Source organism: Ornithorhynchus anatinus, chromosome 1, assembly GCF_004115215.2.
Source record: "Ornithorhynchus anatinus isolate Pmale09 chromosome 1, mOrnAna1.pri.v4, whole genome shotgun sequence".
NCBI classification, from domain to species: Eukaryota; Metazoa; Chordata; class Mammalia; order Monotremata; family Ornithorhynchidae; genus Ornithorhynchus; species Ornithorhynchus anatinus.
The window spans coordinates 171009660-171017230 of NC_041728.1; positions in this window are offsets into that span (position 1 = coordinate 171009660).

Here is a 7571-nt window from a genome sequence, read left to right on the forward strand (position 1 = left end):
ATCCTGGAGGACTTCCCAAATCCTGGGTCACCCATCCAACACCTTTTACGAGCTGAGGATTTGCTATGAATTTTTTTTTCCTCCAAAAGAATGATTTCAACCCGCTACCCAGTTAAGCTCTTTATTTGCTGTTGCCCTTGAATTTTGCAATAGTTGAGCAACTGGTTCAAACAGCACAAGGTCGGTTGGTTCCAAAATAACCTCTCAGGAGCCTTAGAGGTGGTGGGGAGGGAGAACCACTTATTTGCTTTGCTGAGCAGCCTCAATGGCTCCAGCGACACCTGTTCTCCTCCCTCTTTCAGGTGGAGGGGAACGCAGACCTCGAATATTCTTTTTCGTCTGCCAATTGGAAGGACCCCTCTCTCGTCGGAGATGAACACAAGATAAACGGGGTGGAAAACAGAGCTGTAGAAAGAGCTTTAGTTTTACAGCTGAGATAACATCATCATTTTCTACAGGACCTGAGGAAGAAATTCCTCCTTTTGAGAAAGATAGGGGAATCTATTGCTCTCTCAGTTAGGGGCTGGGTGGGGGAGGATTGCCACAGTGGTTTTCGATCTGGGACCGAAGGAACTGGGATCTCACAATAGTTCAGAGGCAGCCAAGGAGCCTGTCAGCTGGAATATTCGAAACAATTGTCAACTCCGTGGGTGAGGTTTATTTCAGGAAAGACGGGTGCCTGGCGAAAATTGCTCTTGGAATGGAAAATCTCTTAGAGCAGAAGTGACGCTGAACCACTGCTCTGTTATCGCTTGACTGGGCTGTAGATTTTTACCATTGCTTTTAGCATTTTTATTCATTAGATTTTTGACTACCCACTGGGGACTGGTAGGTCAATGCTTAGGCTTCCTTGATAGCTACTCCTTCTCTATTTTATGTCTAAATAATAAAAATAACAATAGTAATAACAGTAATGGTAGTTGCCGGTGTGAATGTGAGCAGTATAGATACAATACAATCAGGGAAGTAGCATGGTATAGTGGGTAGAGCATGGGCCTGGGAGTCTGAAGTCATTGGTTCTAATTCTGGCCCCGTCACTTGTCTGCTGTGTGACCTTGGGCAAGTCACTCCATTTCTCTGGGTCTCAGTTACCTCACCAGTAAAATGGAGATTGAGACTGTGAGCTCCACACAGGACAAGGACTGTGTGCAACCTAGTTTGCTTGTATCCACCCCAGAGCTTAGTTAGGTGCTTGGTATATAGTAAGTGCTTAACAAATACTACTATCATTATTATTATTCAATCATACTCAGTCCTAGTCCCACAAGGGGCTCAGTCTAAGGGTGAGGGAGACAAGTTTCCAGGGGAGAAAATAGAGGCACAGGGAAATTAAATTACTTGGCTCAAGGTCACACTTTCCTCTCCACATTCATCTAACTCCTCTTCTTCTTCACAGGTATCCTGCACTGTAAACAATCCTGGATTCAGCCTCTCTCAGCCCCTCCTTTACTAATCTCATATCCCTCTACTCCTATAAGGATCAGGGGAAGCAACATGACCGAATAAAATGAGCACTACCAAGGGTGTCAGAAGGCCACAATTCTAATCCCAGCTTGGCCAGTTCTCTGCTTTGAGCTCTCAGGAAATTCATTTAACTTCATCTGAAAAATGGGGATTTGATACCTGTTCGCTCCCCACAATAAATTGTGAGCCCATATTAGACAGAAACCATGTCTGATCTGACTGAATGTACTCCAGCATTTTTCAGTGCTAGGCACATAGTAATCGCTTAAAAGCTACCACTACTATTATTATTATTACAATTCTATTGAGACAAACGAAAAAAAGGTACAAACTCTCAAGTGATGCAAACTACAACCCTGAATTATCTAATGTAATAATAATGGTTTTTGTTAAGCGCTTACTATGTGTCCAGCACTGTTCTAAGCTTTGGGGTAGATACAAGCTAATCAGGTTGCACACAGTCCCTGTCCCACATGGGACTCACGGTAACCATTTTACAGATGAGGTAAATGAGATACAGAGAAATTAAGTGAATTCCCTAAGGACACACAGCAGACAAGTGGCTGAACCGGGATTAGAACCCAGGTCCTTCTGACTCCCAGGCCTGTGCTCTACCCGCTAGACAATGCTGGGGGTTTGGATCTCATTCATTCATTCATTTATTCATTCATTCATTCAGTCAGTCAGTCATATTATTGAGTACTCACTGTGTGCAGAGCACTGTACTAAGTGCTTGGAAAGTACAATACAGCAACAGAGACACAATCCTTGGCCACAGTGGGCTCACAGTCAGAGGGATAGAGACAGATATCAATACCAGTAAACAGACATCAATACAAAATAAATAGAATGATAGATATATACATAAGTACTGTGGGGCGGGGAAAGGGGGAAGAGCAAAGGCAGTGAGTCAGGATGATGCAAAAGGGAGTAGGAGCTGAGGAAAAGTGGGGCTTAGTCTGGGAAGGCCTCTTGGAAGAGGTAGACCTTCATAATAATAATAATGTTGATATTTGTTAAGCGCTTACACTGTTCTAAGCGCTGGGGTAGATACAGGGTAATCGGGTTGTCCCACATGAGGCTCACAGTTAATCCCCATTTTACAGATGAGATAACTGAAGCACAGAGAAATTAAGTGACTTGCCCACACTCACACAGCTGACAAGTGGCAGAGCCAGGATTCGAACCCATGACCTCTAACTCCCAAGCCCAGGCTCTTTCCACTGCGCCCTGCTGCTGGCTTTGAAGCAGGGAGAGTGATTGTCTGGCGAATTTGAGGAGGGAGGGTGTTCCAGGCCAGAGGTAGGATGTGGGCCAGGGATTGGCGGTGAGACAGGCGAGATCAAGGCAGAGTGAGAAGGTTAGCAGCAGAGGAGTGGAGTGTGAGGACTGGGATGTAGAAGGAGAGAAGGGAGGTGAGGTAGAAGGGGGCAAGGTGATGGAGAGCTTTAAAGACAATAGTGAGGTGCTTTTTTTTGATATGGAGGAGGATAGGCAACCACTGGAGATTTTTGAGAAGGGGGTGACATGACCTGAATGTTTCCGTAGAAAGGTAATCCAGACAATGGAGTGAAGTATGGTCTGAAGTGGGGAGAGGCAGGAGGTTGGGGGGTCAGAAAGGAGGCTGATGCAATAATCCAGTTGGAATAGGATGAGTGATGGTACAAATGTGGCAGTGGTTTGGATGGAGAGGAATGGGTGGATCTTGGTGATGTCATGAAGGTGAGACTGACAGATCTGGTGATGGATTGGGAATGTGGGTTGAGTGAGAGACCGGAGTCAAGGATGACAACAAAGTTATGGGCTTGTGAGACAGGAAGGATGGTTGTGCCTTCTACAGTGTGGAAAAGTTTGGGAGAGGACAGGGTTTGGGAGAGAAGATAAGGAGCTCTGTTTTGCACATGTTGAGTTTGCAGTGGCGGGAGGACCTCCAAATAGAGATGTCCTGAAGGCAGGGGGAGATGTGAGCCTGGAGAGAGGGCGAGAGAACAGGGTTGGAGGTGTAGATTTGGGTATTACCTACATAGAGATGATAGTTGAAGCTGTGGGAGTGAATGAGTTTTCCAAAGGAGTGAATAGATGGAGAATAGAAGGGAACCCAAAACTGAACCTTGAAGGATCCCTACAGTTAGGAGATGGGAGGGGGAGGAGGACCCCTCAAAGGAGACTGAGAATGAACAGATAGAGAGATAAGAGGAGAACTAGGAGAGGACAGTGTCAGTAAAGCAAAGGTTGGATAATGTGTTGAGGAGAAGGGGATGGTCCACAGTGTTAAAGGCAGCTGAGAGTTTGAGGATTAGGTTGGAGTAAAACAAGGATCCCAAAAAAGGATCAGACCGCCCATCTACTAATATTGTTAGTAAAAATTGCAGTGTAAACTCCTTGTGGGTAGGGATTATGTCTATGTACTCTTTTGTATTAAAGTCCCCCAAATATTTAGTAGAATGCTCTGCACACAGAAAGTGAATAAATGTCACCGACAGTTTCCAAATGGCCCATCACCTAAGTATGTTAGTTATGACAGTGGTCCGAAAGAGCATGGATTTGGTAATCATAATCGTCTGTCTCCCTGTTCTAGGCTGTAAATTTTTTGAGGGCAGGAAGTGTGTCATTTAACTCTATTATATTCCCCCAAACAGTACAGTGCTCTGCACCTTCACATTATCGCCAAGATCCGCCCTTTCCTCTCTATCCAAACTGCTACCTTGCTGGTACAAGCTCTCATAATGTCCCGACTGGATTATTGTGTCAGCCTTCTCTCTGATCTCCCTTCCTTCTGTCTCTTCCCACTCCAGCCTATTCTTCATTCCACTGCCTGGATCATCCTCCTACAGAAACCCTCTCGGCAAGTCACTCCCTTCCTCAAAAACCTCCAGTGGCTGCCCATCAACCTTCGCATGAAACAAAAGCTCCTCACTCTTGGCTTCAAAGCTCTCCATCCCCTTGCCCCCTCCTACCCACCTCCCTTCTCTCCTACAGCCCACCCCTTACACTCTGCCCCTCTGCCGCTAACCTCCTCATGGTGCCTCATTCTCACCTGTCCCACCATCGATCCCTGGCCCAGGTCCTACCACTGTCATAGAACACCCTCCCTCCTCACATCTGCCAAAAAAACTCTCTTCTCCTCTTCAAAGCCCTACTGAGAGCTCACCTCCTCCAGAGGCCTTCCCAGACTGAGCCCCCCTTTTCCTCTGCTCCGCCTCTTCTCCCCATTCCCCCTTCTCCCGCCCTCTGCTCTTCCCCTTCCCCTCCCCAAAGCACTGTACATATTTGTATACATTATTTATTACTCTATTTATTTTGTTAATGATGTGTATATCTCTATGATTCTATTTATCTTGATGATATCTATGCCAGACTACTTGTTTTGTTCTGTTCTGTTTTGCTTTGCTGTCTCCCCCGTTTAGATTGTGAGCCTATTATTGGGCAGAGATTGTCTCTGTTGCCGAATTGTACGTTCCAACCACCTAGTACAGTGCTCTACATATAGTAAGCTCTCAATAAATACGATTGAATGAATGAATCTCAAAAGATACTATTGATTTTTTTGGTTGGTAGTTTCAACTTTGCTGCTGGCCTGCTAATATAATCACTCTTTGCCTCGGTTTCTTCAACAATAAAATCAACAAAATAATATCCACCTCTTCTTAACTAGCCAGGATGTTGTGAAGCCAAAATGCAATAATTGGTGTGAATAAACTTGGGAAAAATGAAGGTGATATTCAAAATTGTTAGGTTCAATTGTGGGGGGCTGCGTTTTGACAAAGCTATATTGGGGAAAACTCATGTTATACTATCTGAGCCTTGGTCATGGCTGCACACAGCTGAGAAAACTCTTTTTTTCTGACACTGTGTTACAGACCTTCCAGATAGTTATATTGCTAATACTACTACTAATAAAATAATAATGAATCTGGTATGTATTGACTATAAGATCGCTTTGGACAGGGGATGTGTATTTTATATTGTATTCTCCGAAGCACTTAGCAGAGAGCTCTTCACACAGTATGTGCTCAATAAATGGCAGCAGCATGGTGTAGTGGATAGAGGAAGGGCCTGAGAGTCAAAAGGTCATAGGTTCTAATCCTGACTCTGCCACTTGTCTGTTGTGTGACCTTGGGCAAGTCACTTCACTAGTCTGGGCTTCGGTTACCTCATCTCTAAAATGGGAATTGAGATTGTGAGCCCCACATGGGACAGGGACTGTGTCCTCCCTAATAATATAATAATAATTATGGTATTTGTTAAGTGCTTACTATGTGCCAAGCACTGTTCTAAGGGCTGGTGTAGATACAAGGTAATCAGGTTGTCCCACGTGGGGCTTACAGGCTTGCACTGGGTGGATTGTAACACATAATCAAGTCCTAAAATCACCCAAAAGTGGGAAGAAAAATTCACTCCAGAGAGCCAGTCGACCTAGCAAGTGACTCATATAGGGCCTGTGTGCCCACAACGGTAATCTGTTTACTAGTATTCCGTCTTCAAAATCTGGCCTGGGGCCACAGGGTCACTACATGTCCCAGGGCCTAATGGGGGTCATCCTTGAATGGAGCAGCTTCCCCCTTCCCATCTCCCATTCCTCCCCCAGGTGTGACCCTGAGAGGGGTAGTACCAGTAAGGGAACTAATAGTAGTACTTGTAATATTAATGGTAGTAATAGTCATAGTAATAGTATATATGTATATATATATATATATATATATATATATATATATATATAAAGAAGTGCTGTGGGGCTGGGAGGGATGAAGAACAAAGGGACAAAGTCAAGGCAATGCAGAAGGGAGTGGGAGGAAAGGAAAGGGGGTGCTTAGTCAGGGAAGGCCTCTTGAAGGAAATGTGTCTTCCATCAGTAAGACTTTGAAGAGGGGAGCAAGTAATTGTCTGTTGGATTTGAGAAGGGAGGGCATTCCTGGACAGAGGCAACGGGTGGGCGAGGGGTTGGAGGCAAGGTAGGTGAAACTGAGGCACAATGAGACTATTAGGGGAGTGAAGGGTGTGGGCTGGATTGTAGAAGGAGAGTAGTAAGATAAGGTAGGAGAGGGCAAAGTGACTGAGTGCTTTGAAGCTAATGATTACAAGTTTCTGCTTGTTGGGGAGGTGATTGGGCAACCACTGGGGTTTTTTGAGGAGGTTTTTGTAGAACGATTCTGTAGAAAAATGATCTGGGCAGTAGAGTGTAGTATGGACTGGAGTGGAGAAAGAATGGAGGCTGGTGCAGTAATCCAGGTAGGATAGCGTGGCTAGAGAAGCAGCGTGGCTCAGTGGAAAGAGTATGGGCTTTGGAGTCAGAGGTCATGAGTTCGAATCCCGGCTCTGCCACTTGTCAGCTGTGTGACTGTGGGCAAGTCACTTCACTTCTCTGTGCCTCAGTTACCTCATCTGTAAAATGGGGATTAAGACTGTGAGCCCCACGTGGGACATCCTGATTCCCCTGTGTCTACCCCACCGCTTAGAACAGTGCTCGGCACATAGTAAGCGCTTAACAAATACCAACATTATTATTATTATTATTATTAACATGTTAGCAGTTTGGATGGCCATCAGTAGGCAGGGATTGTCTCTATCTGTTGCCGAATTGTACATTCCAAGTGCTTAGTACAGTGCTCTGCACATAGTAAGCGCTCAATAAATACTACTGAATGAATGAATGGAGAGGCAAAGGTGGATTTTAACAATGTTGTGAAGGTGGGACCCACAGGATTTAGTGGTGGATTGAATATGTGGGTTGAATGAGAGAGAGGAGTCAAGGATATGCCCAAATTATGGGCTTGTGAGACAGGAAGGATGGTGGTGCTGTCTACAGTGATGGGAAAGTCACAGGGAGGACAGGGTTTTGGTGGGAAGGTAAGAAGTTCTATTTTGGACATGTTAAGCTTAAGGTGATGGGAGGACATCCAAATAGCGATGTCTTGAAGGCAGGAGGAAATGAGAGGCTTCAGAGAGGGAAAGAGATCAAGACTGGAGATGTGATTTGGGTATCATCCACATAGAGGTGGTAGTTGAAGCCATGGGAGCGAATGAGTTCTCTGAGGGAGTGGTGTAGATGGAAAATAGAAGGCGACCCAGAACTGAACCTTGAGAGATCTCCTTCAATTGGGGGATAG